Source organism: Hyla sarda, chromosome 5 (genome assembly GCF_029499605.1).
Source record: "Hyla sarda isolate aHylSar1 chromosome 5, aHylSar1.hap1, whole genome shotgun sequence".
Classification (NCBI taxonomy): Eukaryota; Metazoa; Chordata; class Amphibia; order Anura; family Hylidae; genus Hyla; species Hyla sarda.
In genome coordinates, this window is record NC_079193.1 from 353,318,489 (window position 1) to 353,339,250 (window position 20,762).

At 44.3% G+C, this 20,762-nt stretch overlaps 1 protein-coding gene and 1 long non-coding RNA gene across 3 annotated transcripts in view; one reads left to right on the forward strand and one right to left on the reverse strand.

Moving 5' to 3' along the window:
- The window catches only part of SAMD12 (sterile alpha motif domain containing 12), a 639,318-nt gene that overhangs the window by 146,602 nt on the left and 471,954 nt on the right, over nt 1-20,762 (reverse strand). The gene's annotated exons all lie outside the window — the stretch shown is intronic.
- The window catches only part of LOC130274378 (uncharacterized), a 42,540-nt gene that overhangs the window by 796 nt on the left and 20,982 nt on the right, over nt 1-20,762 (forward strand). For both annotated transcript variants that reach the window (XR_008844349.1, XR_008844350.1), the window contains exon 2: nt 15,743-15,910. This is a non-coding gene — a long non-coding RNA (uncharacterized LOC130274378). The remainder of the gene's footprint in view (nt 1-15,742; nt 15,911-20,762) is intronic.

A 20,762-nucleotide genomic window follows, 5' to 3' on the forward strand; every position in this document is an offset into this window, starting at 1 on the left:
GACAAACAATTGCGCCAAATGGTTTAGAACATAATCACTGATTTCACTTTGTTAGTCGTGATTTCAGTTACAATCATTCTTTGGTCTGGAATTCATTAATTGCAACTTTTCGATTTGGCGCAAGTTTAGGCGCAAATACCTTCATTTAGGCGCAAATCTACACCATGAATAAAGTGACAGAGAAAATAGCTACAACAATAGAAAGTCAGATTTACTGCCTGGAATTCTGGGGTCTGCGCCTTTTGTAGGGCTACATTTGTGCCAAAATTACAAACTTGTGTACGACAATTGATAATTTTGGCGCAAATATGCTCCATTTGATGCAAAAAAACATACATAAAATCCCCCATTGCTACACCATTATTGATACATGTCCCCCAATGAGATTTTGACTTCCAACTTGCTATTTTAAAGGGGTACTCTGGTGGAAAACGTTTTTTTTTTTTTATTATTATTTAAATCAACTGATGCCAGAAAGTTAAACAGATTTTTAAATTACTTCTATTAAAAAAAAATCTAAATCCTTCCAGTACTTATTAGCTGCTGAATACTACAGAGAAAATTATTTTCTTTTTGGAACACAGAGCTCTCTGCTGAATGACGAGCACAGTGCTCTCTGCTGACATCTGTCCATTTTAGGAACTGTCCAGCGTGGGAGAAAATCCCCATAGCAAACATATGCTGCTCTGGACAGTTCCTAAAATGGACAGAGATGTCAGCAGAGAGCACTGTGCTCGTGATGTCAGCAGAGAGCTCTGTGTTCCAAAAAGAAAAGAATTTCCTCTGTAGTATTCAGCAGCTAATAAGTACTTGAAGGATTAAGATTTTTTAATAGAAGTAATTTACACATCTGTTTTGCTTTCTGGCACCAGGTGAGTTAAAATAAAAAAAAGTTTTCCACCAGAGTACGGTTACCCCTTTAACATTTACATTCAAAGTTTTTGCCCCCTCTTTTTATCAGCTCGGTGGTTTGGCGTGATGTTTTGGGGGTTAAACTTTTGGTGCATGATAAATAAACAACATAAAATGCAAAAGACACAGATTTGTTCGGGTGAAGAAAAAAAGTACTAGCCTGTCCCTTGAAACTGAGGTTGTCCCTAACATCTCGAAGAGATAATCCCCTAAGAATCTTCTCTTTTATTCATTCATTCTTCTGGTATTTGACAGCTCGAGAGTTGAATGAGCGGTAGATAGTATGAGGCCTCACCGTGAAATGGGATTTATAGCTACTTTTAAGATTTCCAGTCTTTTGTGGAATATTAAATCAAGACTGTGACTTCCTGGAGTGGACAGCGTCAGATAAGCCAAGTTTGTCAATAATACTGAGTTAAAGGGGTACTCCGGTGAAAAACTTTTTTTTTAATTAAAGGGGTATTCCAGGAAAAAAAATTTGTAAATTACTTCTATTAAAAAATCTTCATCTTTCCAATAGTTATCAGCAGCTTAAGTTGAGTTGTTCTCTTCTGTCTAGCTGCTCTCTGATGACACCTGTCTCGGGAGCTGTCCAGAGTAGGAGCGAATCCCCATAGCAAATGCCAAGGGGTTTCGCTCTTACTCTGGACAGCTCCCGAGACAGGTGTCATCAGAGAGCACTTAGAAAGAAAAGAACAACTCAACTTAAGCAGCTGATAAGTACTGAAAGGATCAAGATTTTTAATAGAAGTAATTTACAAATCTGTTTAACTTTCTGGATCCAGTTGATATATTTTTTCATGGATAACCCCTTTAACTACTGCTAGAAAGTTAAACAGATTTGTAAATTACTTCTATTAAAAAATCTTAATCCTTCTAGCTCTCTGCTTACACTTCTGGTCAGGAACTGTCCAGAGCAGGAGCAAATCCCCATAGCAAACCTCTCCTGCTCTGGACAGTTCCTGACACGGACAGAGGTCACCCGCCCTCACTCACCATGCATCCACTTCCTCCCTGAGTCTGCTGTGCTGTGCTGGATATCTTCATCCAATCACTGTTTCATCCAAACTCTCTGTTTTCTTGCTGCAGTCTGATAGGACAGGAGTGAGCACAGAGGAGTGGTAGTCCTGCCCTCACTTTCTGGACTTTGCCCCAGCTGAAGCACAGGCATGGACAAAGACGATTTTGCAGTTGGACAGGATAATGTTCTGGATGGTATAGGGACCCCTAGTGGTCTTTTTTTTATAAACCATAATTTTCATAAAAAAAAAAAGGAAAGAACATTTGTTATGAAGTATATTAGAAAGGTTAATGTTTAGCCAAGATGTGCAACAGATAAAAAGTTTTTAATTCTAACAGTAGGTTTTAGTATTCTAGCTTCCAGTAGGAGGACTACCTTTCCATCGGCCCATTCAGTTATAATACATACACCTGGGGATTTACTTAGGTCATATATGATCAGTGTTTTGTTACTTATTGATCTTTTTAATCTTTTTAACAATATCCAGAGATCAAAAATAAATAAATAAATACCAAACCTGGATGTAGATACAATGCGGCCCCAGTATACAGAAAGTACATAACCAGTTATAGGATGAGAAGGTAGCTCTGTATTGGAAATTTTGTTTACATTGAAGGGTAAGAACTAGAAATGAGCAAATCTCCCAAAAATTGGTTTCAGGAGGATTCGCTCAAATCAGCCAATGGTGATTGTGCATGAAATAGGCAAAAAATAAAGCAGAGGACTTATTTAACTGCATTTCCATGCAGAACCCAGAAATGACATTCTGTTCTGACACATTAAGCACTGGAAGTTTTCAAGAGTCAGGCTGGTGATCACATGACCAAGTTAATGTAATGTAAATTATACGTTTGTATAGATGCAGCTGTGCTGGAGTAAAACAGATGGCGCTATAGGACTAATGATGGGGGAAAAAAAAAACATGAAGTGCTTCTTTCATAGTAGAGTTGCCATTTTAAAATGTACAGCTGCTGCAGCTCATCTTTATCGGAGACAATGATGATGTGTTCTTCATATCTGGAGTAGAGGATGTGATTGACAGGTCGGCGGCAGCAGCCTGCACATCTCATCAGTCTCCTGTTGTGCTCAGATATTTCTCCTTTCAATAATAAGATTAATGCACCGACATGAGTGAATTCCAGTGGGGGGGGGGGGGGGGGAAGGGCGTATAAACTAACATGTACTGTCAGCTGGTGACACATGATAAAAGGGTGTGCAGAGTTCTGATCCAAGTTTATGGAAGGAAATCTGGGAGATACGGAAAAACTAAACAAAGTCTTCTGAGATTAGACACAGAAAATGTCATTTTTGCTTTAACTTTGAGTACAGAAAAAAAAAATGTTTCCTCTCAGACTTAATCTAAGCAAACAGCTGATAAGGGAGAAAGAAAAACATGAGAAGTGGATGGGGGTGTACGTTCAAGATGGAAACAGTGCAGATGGTATAAGGGCAGTGGTCTCCAAATTGTGGACCTCCAGATATTGCAAACTACAACTCCCAGCATGCCCTGACAGCTGTTTCGGGTTAGGCTTTATATAATTTTACATGAAAGATTACATATACACCATTGATATGACCTGTGCTGTTACAACAATAGAATTTACGTTGCCTTAACCCAGTGTTTCCCAACCAGTGTGCCTCCAGCTGTTGCAAAACTACAACTCCCAGCATGCCCGGACAGCCGTTGGCTGTCCGGGCATGCTGGGAGTTGCAGTTTTGCAACAGCTGGAGGCACACTGGTTGGGAAACACTGCCTTGACCCCTAGAGAACGCAGGGCGTACCTGTGAGCCCATCCGCGCAACTTCGCTCACTTCATAGACCGCGGGTCCCAGATGGACCCACCAGTAATAGTAGACAGTGATCACATAGAAGCCCAACATTAACCCTTCAGATGCCGTGATCAATACTTATCAAGGCATCTGAAGTACTAGGGGGTGTACAGAGACTCATCGGATCTCTCCTGGAGCTCTCGCGGCGGTCCGATGAGTCAAAATGGTGGCCAGTGGTCTTCTTACGGACAGCCTTCACAGACTCTAGATAAAAAGTGATCAAAAAGTCACCTAAAAGCTGTAGTACCAATAAAACCTGAAGATCATGGCGCAAAAAATTTGCCCTTATACAGCCCTGTATACAGTATAATTATAACATTCTAGGGATCAGAATAGGGCAATTTTAAACATACTTCTTTTGTTAAAAAATTGTTTTTTTTTTCCTAAACGGTACAATAATAAAAAATGTAAAAACATGGACATTATTTAAATCCCATTGACCGATAGAATAAAGAGAACATTTTAGATTTACCGTAAAGTGCACTGCGTAAAAAAAAAGCTGTTTTCTTTTCAATTACCCGACATAAATAATATTATTTTTGTTGCGCCGTACATTGTAAGGTGTCACTACAAAGTACAATTGGTCATGAAAAAATCCCTGCCTCTCCCATAGAGCTATATGCATCGGATAGTGCTCATTTAAGCATTTTCCATAGCATTTTTACATCCACTGTTGGTGGTGTGTTTTCAATCCATTACATATACCACATGCATTTTTGTTAGTGCTTTCCTAAACAGGGCTCAAAAAACAAACAGAACAAAATCATGTTACATATGACATGAATTGAAAAAACACCACTAAAAACTCTACTAAAAAAAAAAATGCTTACAGGTCATGACCTTCTTTTTCATACTTCGCGTATGCTCTAGGGAGAAAAAAAAAAGCGACTGATCCAAAAAATGCAAACAAAAGGCAACAAAATGCCATAAAAAGTAGTTCTAGTATTTCTAATATTTTCCTATAGACTTAAAAAAACAGCAGGATGCACACAAAAAACTAAACAAAACAATAAAGAAAAATATATAAAACAAAAAAAAGGCAGAATGCACAAAAAAACAAAAAACAAAACAAAAACAAACAAAAAGAAAAATATTAAAACACAGCTGTATGTTAAACCAATCTAGGTTGCAGAGTCTGTCCCATGATGGGAGTAGTAGTAGTACCACAGCGCTGAGGGACAGCTCCTGCACATCCCCCAGCTGCAGGAGTCCTGGCCATGGATTTTTGACCTTTATAAAAACCGTATATGTTTTTTTTTTTATAAAGATACAATTATATACAGTTTAGCTTTTTATTTCCTGTTTTTGGGGAAAAAAAACTGATACAAAACCGTATATTACAACTTTAATGTGAATGTAGCCTAAGCTGCATTGTCATGGATTGGCTGTTGCACATGTTGCAAGGCACAAAGTTTTCTTCTACATTCCTGGTGATGGGTAATTGTATAAATCTAGATCAATGACAATATCCAAACTGCGACCAAATGTGCATCCATCCTGAATAACCTATAGAAATATCCTGAATGACATGAAATATCAGAGATATAAACCAGAGGTTAATCCCGTCTCTCTCCAGAATTTGATGCTCCCTTTCGTTGCACTGTACATGATTGATGGCTGCAGGAAAGTGACCTCTGTAATGTAGGTGCTCATAACAATCATCATTACGGGTTGCACATGTGCTTTTTACCATCCATCAACATTATGTATTCTGGTTGGGAGCCCAGTCGCTTTACATTATTTCGACAGTAGTGATGTTATGAGCATGTAAAACAATTTCCTGGATCTCATTTATTCAGGAACGAGGTCTTGGACGAGGCAAGCTTTTACTGTTTTACAATGTAGATCAATATGCATTGAAACTAGGGCAAACAAGTAAGAGAGAAAAAGCCAAAAAGAAAAATGGAGTCCATAGACTTAATTAATGGCGGCACCATGTCGGATAGGTGGGGGGAGCAACTCGCCATGGTCTTGCCCTATGTTTGCTGCACCGCACTATGGGAGAGATTTGTCGGGACCTGTCTAGAGGAAGGGCTGCTGGGTTTCCCGTAGCAACCAATCAGATCGCTTCTTTCATTTTTGAAAAGGCCTGTGAAAAATTGAGGAGGCGGCCTGGTTGGTTGCTACGGGCAACTCAGCAGCTTTTCCTCTGGACAGGTTTTGATGGGTCTCCCCCTTTGTTTTTGTATCATGATTTCATAAGAAGATGGAATAAAGGTGATTTTTTACCTGCAAAAAAAAAAAAAAAAAAAAAAAAAAAATGGAGTCCTCCTTGAAGTGTTTATCATCATGATGACATGACCTTCCTTATCTAAAACATTAGAGGTTGAGACTGTTTGATGTTTCTAGGAGAATCCTTGTCCATTTCCAAAAGATAGGGGAAAAGATGTCTGATCACAGGGGTTCCGCCACTGGGGACCCCCACGATCTCAGCTGCGGCACCCCAGACAACCGGAGCCTGGAGTGAACTTCGCTCCATGCTGGATGACTGCCGATGTGGGGCAGAGGCTTGTGATGTCACGGTCACAGCCTGCTTGTGACATAACGGCCAAGCCCCCTCAATGCAAGTCTTTGGGAGGGGGCGCGATGACCGTCACGCTCTAAGCGAACGCCGGATGCAGCAGGGAGATTGTGGGGGTCCCTTTGGATAGGGGATAAGATGTCTAGGGGCGGGGTACCCCTTTAAACATGCAGCTGCACTGCTGTCTTGCCAGAGATCAAGGTTTTTCCCTTCACTAGCATTTGTTTTACTGTGCTTAATCCTTGTCCTTGGCCTTACCTGTCCTGACCCTTTGCCTGTATTTGACTATTATATCCCCTTCTGATTTTATACTCTGCTTCTCTCCAGGTTTGAGCCATTGTTTGTCCTGACTGGTTTATCCTTTCTGGTTTGACTCTTGCGAATCCTGACATTGCCTGTGCTTCTGGTTTTGAACTGTGCTGTATTCTTCGCATTTGCTCTCTGGCTTGTTTTGAATTATTCCCTTGTCTGTTGTCTGTTTGTATCTGTTGCACCTGTTTGTTACAGACCTGGCCTGTCTGACTTTTCTGACACCCCTCAGTTAGTCCAGTTTAGGAACTGTCACCATGTTGGGGACCACAGTTTAGGGAAGATTGCCCTAGTAGGTAGGGAGTGGTGAGTCATACAAAAAGAAAAATCAAAAATAGAACCCCCATGGTGTGTCCAAATGCAACTCAGATTGCTCCCACGTAACTTGTACATGTTGTCACCATTCCTTTTCTCCATTGTGCTGCTTATACCATAAAATGCTACAAATGTCAAACAGAACTGGGAAAAAACGTAGAGTAGAATCCAGCTGCAAGTGCAATAAAACCGTCTTTATTCAAAGAACATAACAGGAACAGCAGAGGTTACGCGTTTCAAGCGCCAAGCGCTCTTAGTATGACTAAGAGCGCTTGGCGCTTGAAACGTGTAACCTCTGCTGTTCCTGTAATGTCCTTAAATAAAGACGGTTTTATTGCACTTGGAGCTGGATTCTACTCTACGTTTTTTCCTACTTGCTTTGGTGCCGTCCAGCACCTGGATCCGTGCTCCGGTTGTCCAGGCGGGGTGAGCTGGTTGGACTTTTCTTCCTAAAACAGATCATTCCCCAATTACAATATGTGGAGCTGGGAGAAAAAACTAGACCACACTGTAGTCCATCTCCGGGTTGGTATGGCACAGCTTGTTAAGTAACACCATGAAGCCTCTAGAGCAACATAATTTCTTGGAAAAGGAATGGCTTAAACCAATCTGGGTCCACGGGTTGGTACATGCATCCTGTAGGCAAGACCTTTGTTTTTACTCTGCCCTTGTTTTAATAAATAAGTCTCATTTCCTCTCCTTATCATCTTTCTAGACTGACTGAATCCGTCATCTGCTACTCTTCTGGGAATACCAATGCCATATTTTTTTGGTATTTGAGGATGCAGAGCATGAGGAGTGAGACAAATCTGTTCCTTTGAGGTGTCATTCTCCGAGAAGTGTCTTTAATCCCTTAAACACAGATAAACTGACTTCACCGCAGTAAACCACTTTACTTCTCACACTATGGCTCTTCAATGGATGACTTTTTTTCGAGTTACAAGGAGACTCCAGTCAGCGAGGAACCTGCACCTCTAGGAGGATTAGACAATAAAAACCTTGGAGCTTAAAACACAACACTGACTGGTTTCTAACGGAAGGATTAAAAGTTGTTCCATTTTGCTCTTACACGTCTAAATTTTGCTGCTTTTTGTTACATTTTTGATCAGATTTTCAGCCAACATAAGATTTACTATTCTTATTCCTATTCTTAGAGTCTACCATTATCTTACCCACTCTCTGTGGCAGTTTTATCTCTGTTGTCTACAAAAAGTACAGATAAAAACACTGTAAACATAAACATAAATCTCAAAGAAGGTGAATGGTTGCTTAAAAAAAATGTTATCGACTAGAACAATACATACACACTTTTTTTTGGCTGTACTTTTCCAACTAGATTGTATTGCTCTCTGGGCACACATAGTTTAATTCTCTGAAACATAATTGTTACGTCTGTAAAATAAAGTGCCAGGGCAAGCTGGTTATGTGCTAAAATACGATCATAATTTGGAATATACTTTGAAACATACCAAAATATGCCCCAATTGCATAAAGGCTTTTTTAGCCCAAGAAAATGACCAGAAAAGTTCCCAAATGCAAAAAAAAAAAAAATGCTTGAAAAAGTTTGAGATTTTCAGACTTTTTTTTGCCTTACTCGGGATTAAACAACCAGGACTTGTAAAGGTTGAACGTGACACACATTCATTTTTTTCAACTAGCATAATAGTTAATAATTCTTGTTTTAGATATTTAAAGTTATTAAAACCTTTGTTACAAGACACTTAGAGAACTTGCATCACAAGCAGAAATTTCATATTGGACAGAAAGATACTACCAGACAGAATGCGCAAAATGGCCATTATGCAACCTCAGAAAAGTCCAGCTATTTTACAAACTTTCAATTTACAGGAACCATTGGATTCAATACACCCAACTTAAGTCCAAATACAATTGCCATAAGTGGTCTTCATGGAATAGAAGACCTTCCCTGAAAAAAATGCCAACTAAGTTCACTCTGTGTTGTGCTCCGACCTGTTCTGGGTCCAATTGGCTCTTTTTTTTTTGCACCAAACGGACCAGAATGGGTGGGGGCACATGTGTCACTACTGGGACCCAATGGATCTCATTGACATGAATGGGGTCCATCAGGAATCCGATGTTTTACAGGCGTTGAGCAGAGAGAAAAAATAGGAAATGCAGTATTTTATTTTCTCTGCTCAACTCCTGTGCTTATGAATGGAGCTCCCTTTACCAGAGCAAAATGGCAATGTGAACGGGCCCTTACAATAGTACAAAATTTGGATTACTAAAGTCAGTGGAAGATTTAGACTAGTAAGTACATTTTTGTGGTGCAAATTGGAGTCTGTCTATAAAAAGAGCTGATCAGAACTTAATGGAAGACTGGGCTGCAGTCAACAAGGAACAAGGGTGGTTCCCTGAAAGATTCTGGGTTTATTTCTGTAAATGGATCTAAAAATTAGGAACCTTCCAATGGAGAAGCACACGCAGATTGTCATCCATCAATCAATAACATAAAGGACTCATCTGACTTTCAAGAACCCTAATCTCTTCAAGAAAGCAGGAAATAAATGTATAAAAAGAAAGAAGGAAGCAATAAAGGCGACATCTTCAGAAGAATTGTACATGCCTAAAATAACCTACCAGCAATTTGTTTTCCATAACTAGATAGCACCAGACATGTCTAGTATTTTTTTTTAAATAGGCACAGTTAGATCCAAAAACTTTTTATATGTTGTTACTGATTAAAATTAAAGACCTTTTTTAATATGGTTGTTTAAATTTTTCTAAATATTTAATAAAGAAAATACACACCACTAGGGGTGCCTATACCTACTGGGACACTTACCAGTCCTGCCACAGCATCAGGCTTGTCCATGAGTCATAGACAAGAGATGACTCATGGACAAGGCTGCATAAGCAGATGCACCAATTACCTCTCACCACCACATGGAGGGACACATCCCCTCCCACCACACACCAATCACCTCCCACCACTACAAGAGGGACACTCCCCCTTCCCCTGAGAGGATTTCTAACACTGTGAGCAAATAAAAAGAGAGATTTTTAGAATACATATAAGTGATAGTGGCATAAAAATGAGATGTACATGGTCAGGATTAGGTACTGAGTGACATATTAATTTATTTTTCTTTTTGTGGGATCTGACAGGTATGCTTTAAATAAACTAAAAGAAATTTTAAAAACGTTAAAAAAAATTGTTGGCAGTGGCAATAAGTGGAAGCTAGGAGCAACAGATGCTAGGGAATAGCTTGTGGGTTTTGTTTATGTTTTCCTTACTTATTTTATGTTTGTCTGATAATACAGAGGAGATGTGCAGCTGATTTATTCCCGTTATACAATGTCGGTTCCTTCACACAACTTAGAAATGATTTTAGGCCTGTCAGATAGTCATTGTGTTCTGGAGTTGAGATACAGCACGATAGACATTACAGAGAACCATCCATCAATGCCTGCTCGCTAGACTATGAGCAGCATGGAGCAATGATCTTTAAATGACCCCTGCAGCTATTTTGTACATCACATTGAGGCATTCTTGCGTATAACGCTACTGCCAAATACCAAAAATATGACATAAATTGCTGCCTCCTAAACTACTAACATGCTCCATGATTTTTTTAATGAATGACAAAAAAAAAGCGATAACTTTTACTAAACGAAAAATTGTAGTTAAAATAAAACAAAGATATAGCTTATTATAAATCACAATGACAATTAGGATTAAAAAGGAATACATTATTTAGTATTAACAATCTAATGATTGCATATACAAGTCCCCTATGGGAACTTGCAAAGGAAATAAGAAAATAAAGGTCTTTTTTTAATAGAAAAAAAAAAAAAAAAAAAAAAAAAATACATAAAAAATTTATTATCACCCCCGGCCCCTCTTTCCAAATTTTCAAATAAAAAACTAATAAAATCCTAGCCAAAAAGATATTTAGTGTTGTCCAAGCTATTCAAATAGAACATTACTGATACAAAAACCAAAACAATACCAAAGACCAAAAAGTGCGACTTTTTTCATAGTTGTAGAATCATACAAAAACTATGTAAAACTGGGTATTACTGTCATCGTATTAACCCACAGAATATAGATTTGTCAGTTGTACCGAGCAAAATTGTGGTTTTTAACTCATTTTCCGCTGAAAACTAACAGTGTGGATATTTATCATAACCTGTGCTGAGGAAAAGCTAACCAGTTGCTCATGGCAACCAATCAGATCGCTTTTTGTATTTTAAAAAATAAAAGAAACAATCTGATTGGTTGCTATGGGAAACTGGTTAGCTTTTCCTCAGCACAGGTTGATAAATCTCCCTAATTGTTTTTTGTTTTGATGTACATTTTATAGTAAAATAAAAGGCGTCATTACAAAGTACATTTGATTACACAAAAAACAAGCCTTCATATGGGTCTTTAGATGGAAAAATAAAAGAGTTATGGCTCTTAGAAAGCGAGGAGGAAAAAAACAAAAACACAAAAATGAAAACTGACTGCGTCCTCAAGACTAAAACCTGCTGAGCCGTTAAGGCATTAAAGGGGTACTCCGCCCCTAGACATCTTATCCCCTATCCAAAGTATAGGGGATGTCAGATCGCCGGGGTCCCGCTGCTGGGGACCCCGGGGATCGCTGCTGCAGCACCCCGCTATCATTACTGCGCAGAGCGAGATCGCTCTGCACGTAATGACGGGTAATACAGGGGCCGGAGCATCGTTACGTCACGGCCCGCCCCGTCAATACAAATCTATGGGAGGGGGCGTGGCGGTCGTCACGCCACCTGCCATAGACTTGCATTAAGGGGACGGGCCGTGATGCCATGAGGGGCGGGGCCATGATGTCACGCTGCTCCGGGCCCCTATATCGCCCGTCATTACGCACAGAGCGAACTCGCTCTGTGCAGTAATGATGGCGGGGTGCCGCAGTGGCGATCCCCGGGGTTCCCAGCAGCGGGACCGTGGCGATCTAACATCTTATCCCCTATCCTTTGGATAGGGGATAAGATGCCAGGGGCAGAGTACCCCTTTAAAGGGTGAACTTTGACCTGCAGGGATGCTACCTCCATTGGGTGGCATCATAGAGTAAGCTCCCTTTCTTCTGGAGAAGGGCTACTTTGAACGCCCCCTCTAATAGTGCTTCTATGGCCTATAGGACTCTGCATGTCTTTTGGTGTACTCTTCAAGGAGAGACTTTATCCCTTACGTGCGATTTTGTACAATAATAACTATTGTCTGCACTTTAGTTCGAAAAAACAAAAACATTTGAGCTTCCTGGGTTGATCAGATTGACCCAAAGGAGCAGAATCTAATGTTTTACCAGCATATAGATAACAAGAGACAAATTCAACCAATGTTACCTCAAAACGTTACCCGTGTGTTTGAATTGTTTAATTTCCATAGAGAAAAATCATGCAAAACTACAGAGAGCATCATGTCTATGCCTCGGAAAGCTCTATGTCATAGTTTTTGTGCTGAAAAATCCCTGGTGTTTATATCTCCTTCAGAAGGTACTCTGAGGCCCTTGACTCACGGACAGATGGACCTTGACTCACGGACAGATGAACTTTCCATCTGCCTCTAATCTTCTTAGGACTGAACACTGTAATGAATAATTGTCTTGATCATCCCACATAGTGATAGGGAACGGTCGTCTTGTTGGCTGATGTAACCCTCAAAGCCCCAGGGCCAAAATAGACATATTTAAAAGGAGATTTCAATGAAGTAATATATATATATGTAATTTATAGAGACATTTAAAAACTAGGCTTCGATAAAAAACATTCACTCATACTTAAAGTGTACCTGTCGTCAACAAAAACTTTTTATATAATGTAGATAATACCATTTTATGTATATTTGTAATATACATTGGTTAAAACATGTATATATTTTTGTCCCTGCAGCTATTGTCGGTGTGTCTCTATGAGGAGTCCAAATACAGGAAGTGAGGGTGGACAAGCAGTAAGCAGTAAGGAAAAGCAGGACAGTGTGCACTGAGGCTCTATGACATGCTCCCAGCTCACACAGCAGGATGATTGACAAGCCAGGAGCCTGCACAGAGCCCTGCTTCTCCTGCCCCCACTTCCTGTTTTTGGACTTCTCATAGAGACACACATGCAATAGCTGCAGGGACAGCAAATATACACAATTTTTTAATCAATGGATATTGCAAATATACATATAATGGTATAATATACATTATATAAAAAGTTTTTATTGACGACAGGTACACTTTAAGAATAAAACAAGATGTCTTATCTCTGTAGGTGGTACACTGGAGGGTTTACTGGGTAACTTCGAAACATACCATCCTATTCTCTATTCATAGGATAGGGGATAAGTATCTTATTGTGGGCGGCCCGATCGCTGGGACCCCGCACGATCTCCTGCCTGGCACCCCAGCTCTACCCATGCATGGAGCGCTCTTTGCTCCATGCAAGGAGACTGTTGACCACTGCACACAGAGATGTGGTCAACACACCCCCTCTATGCATCTCTATGGGAAAGACCGAGATACACGAGCGTTGTATTTTCGGTTCTCCCATAGAGATCCATGGAGGGGGTATGTCGATCACGGCAACTCAGAACAAAAGAAGAGCACACTTATGCCCTATTCTGTGAATAGGGAATAAGATGTTATGCACCGGAGATCCCCTTGTGTAATTTCTTGTCCAGGTTATCTGCACTGGCATGACTGCAGAGATGTTGTGCCTTTACATGGAGTGGGTGGTTGGCGTCTTCCATTAAGTTTTCTAATATGTGTGACCTGTTGGCAGTGCCCATTTCACTATGATTTAGAGGTAGCTGGACCGCAGGCTCCATGAAGGAAGGGGAGGTCACAGCGGTGGTATAGACTGGATGTAGTCCATCCCATAGAAGCTAGACCTAGTCTATGCGGAGTAAGTAATACTGTACAGTAGAAAGCATTTTCCTCTTGTTAATGGGTGGCAGTCAGGGGGGCACTGAATTCCACCTCAACTGCTGTGTTTGCTGGATGCTGAAAGCTGTGTGTGACTCCAGTGAGGGGTCACAGAAAAAAGTTGTAGAGGCTTTAGGTGGGAACAGTGTTCAGTAGCAATGGTGAGTCAAGTGGGTAAGGGAACTGCCCACCAGAGAAGAACTGACCACCCAAGGCAGTGGTCTCAAACTGTGGCCCTCGAGATGTTGCAAAACTTCAACTCTCAGCATGCCCGGACAGCCGTTGGCTGTCCGGGCATGTTGGGAGTTGAAATTTTGCAACATCTCGAGAGCCACAGTTCAAGACCACTGATCTAAGGGTTCATCTGCATTTTAGAAAGAGACAATGGCTCCCACCCCCCATGGGCCGTCATACTGCTTAGAAGCTTGAGAATCTAAGCCCTAATGCCGTGGCATAGATCATGATATAAAGTCGTCCTAGTAGAATTAAAGGGGTTATCCACCATAAGGGGATTTTAGTACTCACCTGCCAGAACTGGGTATTTCCTGTTGGATTTTGTTCTCTAAACTACACATCCCAAAGTTCCATGCTTGAAGATTTGAGGTCACTTTCCTTCCTCCCACACATCAGCCAACCCACCAATTAAATCACAGTGTTTTCTAACCAGGTGGGCCTACAGCTGTTGCAAAATTGATGAAGGACAGGCTCCTTCTGATCACCTGACTAGTGATGTCAGGTCTCGACGCACTGCAACCTGGGAAATTCCGAGACATGAGTAATTTTGCATCCTGTTAAAAATAAATATTGGGGCAATAATCACAGAAGAAGTGTGAGATCACCATCACGCACAGGTATAGACACTTTATTATGAACTACACTAACTTTACAGACCCTGTAGCATAGTCATATAAAAAAAAGATCCTGGAATACCCCTTTAACATCTAGGTTGCCATACTGCTTGTGAAGCTCCCCGAGTCGACATTTAAGAACTCTGTCCCTTGCACTCTGGACCTGGCCACCATATGTGTGGGAACCCCAGTTGTCAGCACACTAGACTTGAAAATGGCATTATGTGGTGTTACCAGAATAGACTTCATCTTTCTTGCCATACTACTTGTCTTGTGAGGCTCAAAGCTTTGGATATAAGTTGATTGGATCCAACTAGATTTGGCATAAATTGTGTTTTGACACTACCTTACTTGTGATACTCCATTTTTTTTTACTTGACTATGCAACAGGGGCTGTAAAGTTAGTGTAGTTCATAATATAGTGTCTGTACCTGTGTTTCGTGCTGGTCCCGTAAGTCTTCTGTGATTTTTGCCCCAAGGTTTATTTTTAACAGCATACAAAATAGGTTTTGTCTCAGGTTTTCCCAGCTTCCAGAGCGGCCCGAGACAATATATCACTAGTCAGGTGATCAGAGGCAGCCTGTCTGCTTCAATGGGTGGAGCAACTGCAGAGCGGGTGGGAGATCATTCTGTTTTTGCAACAGCTGGAGGCGCTTTGGTCAGAAAACACTTGTTTATTGCATTGAAGGGAGCACAGGTGTGTTTCAATGGGTGGGGTGGCTGATGTGTGGGAGGGAGAAAAATGACCTCACACTTACAAACAATGAATCATGGGATTTTTAGTTTAAGGGTACAAACTCCAACAGGAAACAACCAGTTCACCTAAATATAGCACAGTGTTATGGTAATCTCAATACACAGCAATTTAGCCCCAAGACAAGTGCAGATCCTTCCTAAGCTTGTCCATTGCCGTCAGGTACGTACTAAAATCTCCTTATGGTGGAGAACCCCTTTAAGGATATCAGCAATTATACTCTGGCCTTGGCCATTATAAGATGTGATAGTTACCATAATTGATTCTGGTTGCCATAATTCCTCAGTGAGGTAACTATTTTACAGCTAAAAAACTTATTTCAGTGCACTTTTGCTTCAGATTTCTAGGCTGGCAAGGGCTAAGAAGCAGCGGTAGATTCATTCGCCTAGAAGTACACGAGTTGTCTCTTAGTCCGGCTGCAGAATGATCTTTTCGACACCAATTAGCTCTGGAAGCTTCTGAGGATGAAAGGTACGTATATAGAGTTAAGGCGACTCGACCAGAGAGGTGAAGATTTAATTATTACTTTGTATTTTACCTGCTATTTTAGACCTCATTAAATATAACTTTTAGCGGATGTGTCGGATGTGTGACAGAAGTTATATTTAATCATAATGAAGCTGGGATTTGAAGAAACTGCAAGATTTTAAAACTGAGACTTACATGTACCCCATATTACCCCTATCAATATATGCGGCAGAGTACGCTTAGTCATAAAAGTTCGGCACTTTGCTAATAAAGTCCATAAGCCACTGTAGGTAGTGTGGCTCATGATAAAGCAACCACAGCCAAAGTGAATAAGGTTCTACTGAACCTTCCAGGGAAAAAAACAGGATATCCGGCTCCCAATGAAAAAATTGTTAAAAATCCAACTTTATTGAAAAATCATAAAAAGTTAAAGAAGGGTGGAAAAATAGTGAAAAAATAAAAAAATGAAAACACAAACAAAACGCGTTTCGTTTGTGTTTTTATTTTTTCACTATTTTTAACTATTTTTTCATTGGGAGCCGGATATCCGTTTTTCCCTGGTATTGCTACACCTGGAGACCCAGCTCTAGTGATTTCCTCTGAGCTTCCAAGCCGAATACCACGCTGATGCTGCCTCAAACGCCATCCATATAGTAAGGGTGAGATGGTCTATTTATATACTGTCTACAGGACCTTCCGCCATTAGTTTCTGGTGATGGATCTGACCCATAAATTCACTAATGTTCTAATTGCTCATATTTCCTATTTTCCATGTCGTAAAACAATATGGGATCAAGATATGCCACCGACTTGGGGCCCTGACAGTTTTCGACTAAGAATGCCCTGGAAGGGATAGAATAGGACTGGAGGGGCACATGACAGGGGAATTATGCAGCAGGGATAGGGTTAAATGGAGTTGAGCGGGAAGCTGTTAGAGGAAAGGGAGGAGTTAAGAAGGGGGGTATAAGGAAGGAATAGGAAGTTAGGGTCAGTCGGGACGCAGGAAGGAAAGTGTACAGTGCTCCCTACCTGACCTGTGATGGAGGAGATTCTGCGGAGGGTGAGAGAGGAGGCGCTGCTCCGTGGACCCCAGTGGTTTGCGGAGCAGTTCCCTGCTTACGCTGCTCCAATGGCGCTGCCGGTGGCGGAGCCCGGGTCCCGGTCTAGCGGCCGGCGCTCTCGTCCGCCTGCGCGCTTGTCCCCTGACACCTCTCCTTCTGTGCGGCGCCGCCGGGTGAGCCCTTCGGTCGCTGCCGCTGGCGGGAGGACCGGGGAGGCCAGTGGTGTGCGGCCTGAGGATGCGCCTGCCGTGCTTGCCGGTGCGGCAGGGCGGAATGCGGGGCGTGCTGTCGGTGCTCGTCGGAGGGAGCGTGGATCGGCGGCCTGCTCCCCGGAGGTTCCGGTGGCGAGGGAGCAGGCCAGAGGATGGAGGACGGCGCGTGCCCTGACTGACAGCCTCGGCTGGCCTGGTAGTGACACAGGCCGAAGTTCACCGTGCGCCTGCGGCCCCTTCCTTGGGAGGAGGTCGGCGGGTTCCAGGAGTGCGCTCGGCTGCTGCTGCTGCTGCGGGAGGGGCTGCAGTGTGTGGAGGTGAGGAGATCAGCCCCGCCCCTAGTGATGTCAGCGACGACGACCTGCTGCTGGCAGAGGTACCTGTTCTTCCCCTGGACCCACTGGACAATCCCCTGCTCCCCTTCGGGGTTGTAGCGGGCGCGGGTGGTAGCGGGGTCCGGAGGTCCGCGGGTGATGAAGTTGCTGCTGGTGGAGCTCCGTCCGGTGATGCTGCTATCCACGCGGGCAGGGTTCCCCTGGCTCCTCCTCCTGTCGTCGCCGTGAGTCAAGTCCAAGGGATCCGGAGTCGTCCTGCAGCTGGAGCTACGGCCGCTGGTTCGGTGCCGGTGAGGTCTGGTGAGTACACCAATGTCTCCAGTTTGGCGGGTTTGGGGGTGGGGGCGGGTGGGTTAGGGGGATTGCAGTTTTTTGTTGATGGGTTGCATGCTTTGTTGCGGGGTAGCGGATTGTATGTGGGTGGGTCGCCGTTACCTGTGTGGGGCGCAGCGGAGGGATCTGGGGGGCAGGTGGCTCCGGGGGTGGCGCTGGGTGTGGCTTCTGGGGGTGGTGCGGGGGTTCAGCAGGTGGGGACTCCCCCGGTGGTAGCGGCTTCGGGGTCCGGTGTGGGGGTTCGTTTGGCGGATGCGGCTCGGGGGGAGGTTTATGTGTGCTTTGAGGGCCCCTTAGGCGCACACCTCAGGGCCGAGGTGAGGGAAAAAATTTGGAAGCGGGAGTACGTGGATATTTTTTCGCTACTCCCGCTCGAAAAATGTAACCTGGATAGGGTGCGTCCGGATGAGTCCAAGCGGTTGGAGAAGGTGGAGGAGGAGGAGCGTCGGCGGTATCGGCTGATACCGCGGACGTTCTCAAATTGGCTTCAGGCCTTTGCTAGTTTGGCCAGAGTGGTGGGGGAAAAGTCGCCGGAGCATTGCTCCGGTCTCTTTTGTTATATGGATGCGGTGGGGGAGGCGTACAGGGTGTACGGGGGTTCGGCGTGGCTTCGGTACGACGAACAATTTCGGCAGCGTATGGCGGTGCGTCCTGACCTGCGGTGGGACCATAAAGATATTGGGCTGTGGATGCGGCTTATGGCCGCTCTGCGCGGGGGGGTTGGCTTGCAGTCCTTTCGGGACGGCGCAGGGGGGCTGGTTCAGGGTCTGGGCGGTTGGCGGGGGCCGGTAAAGGAGTGTGTTGGCAATTCAATGAAGGAAATTGCAAGTTCGGCGCTGAGCGGCGATTTATACACGAATGTTCTGGCTGCGGCGTGGGAGGACACGGGCTGTTGCACTGTTTCCGGCAGGGAAAAGGGAAGCTGGGAGAGGTTGACGCGAAGAGGGGCGACCCCGGTGCAGGTGGGAAGGATGGCACCTTTCCTCGCCAGGTACCCAAATAGGGTTGCGGCGGAATTTTTGCGGTCTGGGTTTACGGAGGGTTTTCGTATCCCCTTCGAGGGGGTGGGGTCGGGGAATGGGGCAGTTCGGAATCTGGTTTCGGCATTGGCCCGCGCGGAGTTAGTTGAGGAAAAGTTGTTAAAGGAGGTGTCGTTAGGTCGGATGGCTGGACCGTTTGAGTCGCCTCCGTTAATGGGCTTGCGGGTCTCCCCATTGGGTTTGGTCCCTAAGAAAGAACCCAACAAGTTTCACCTTATTCATCACCTCTCCCATCCAGTTGGGGGGTCGGTGAATGACGGCATTGACCCGGCGCTTTGCGCTGTGTCTTACACCTCGTTTGATGCGGCGCTGATGTGGGTTCGGAAGTACGGCAGGGGGGCATTGTTGGCTAAGACGGATATTGAGGCTGCGTTTCGTCTTTTGCCGGTACACCCGGACAGCTTTGCGTTGTTGGGGTGCTGTTTGGGGGGTCGGTTTTTTGTGAATTTGTGTTTACCTATGGGCTGCTCTGTTTCCTGTGCGTTTTTCGAGCAGTTTAGTTCCTTTTTGGAGTGGGTGGTGCAGAGTGAGTCGGGTTTGGAGTCGGTTCTGCATTATCTGGATGACTTCCTTTTTTTGGGCCCGGCTGGGTCTAGGGTATGTGCGATTTTTCTGTGGGAAATGGAGCGGGTGTCGGGTTGGTCTGGCGTCCCGTTGGCGCTTGAAAAGACGGAAGGCCCGTCCACGTCGGTAAAATTTTTGGGCATAGTGATCGACACTGTGGCCATGGAGTGTCGGCGGCCCGAGGATAAGCTGGGAGAACTGAGGGAGGCGGTTGGGAGGGCATGTCGGGTTCGCAAGTTGCTACTGCGGGAGGTCCAATCTTTGTTGGGCCGTCTCAATTTTGCGTGCCGGATCATGCCTATGGGGCGTGTTTTTTGCAGGCGTCTCGCTGCGGCTACGGCGGGTGTCTCGCGGCCTAACCACTATGTGCGGCTGTTGGCTGGGTTGCGGGCGGACCTGGGGGTGTGGCGGGATTTTTTGAGTCGTTTTAATGGCCGTTCGGTGGTGATGGGGAAGCCGGTGTCGAGTGTGGATTTGGACTTGTATACCGATGCGGCAGGGGGCTGCGGGTTTGGGGCTTTTCTTCAGGGTCAGTGGTGCGTGGGGCAATGGCCGGGTGAGTGGCAGTAGGCGGGGTTGACGAAAAATCTTGCATTCCTGGAGCTGTTCCCGATTGTGGTGGCGGTGTTTGTGTGGGGTGAGATGTTTCGCAATCGGAAGGTGTGTTTCCATTGTGATAACACGGGGGTGGTCTTGGCCATTAACAACCAGACGGCGAGTTCTCCGCCCGTGGTTACGTTGCTGCGGCATTTGGTGTTGAGGGTGTTGGAACTTAATTCACAGGTGGTGGCATTGCATGTACCGGGGGTGGATAATGCAGTGGCTGACGCTCTCTCTCGTCTACAGTGGGACCGTTTCCGGGAATTGGCGCCGGAGGCCGAGGTGACCGGCCTTCGGTGTCCGGAATGGCTGTGGCGTCTGGTTTAGAGGTGGCGCTTGCTTTGGTCTGCCGCTCAGTCTGCCAGGCCACTTGGTCGTCTTATCTGCGCTGGTGGTCAGACTGGGAGAAGCTGGTGGGGCAGTTGTCAATTGTTGGCGCCCCCGCAGAATGGGAGGCAGCCTTGTTGTTTTATGTTGGTAGAGCGTTTTACGAAGGGGTGTCTCCGGCGGGAATTGGTCGACGTATGTCGGGCTTGGCATTTTGGTTTAAAGTTCGGGGTTTGCCAGATGTTTCTAAGTCGTTTTTGGTGCGACGGGCGTTGAGGGGGTTTTGCAAAGGGGCGGTGTCCAGGGATGTGAGGCGCCCGGTGACTTTTCCGCTTTTGTGTCAGTTGGGGGAGATATGTTTTTCGGATTATGAGTGTCGCTTGTTTCGGCTGGCGTTTGCGTTGGCGTTTTTTGGGGCG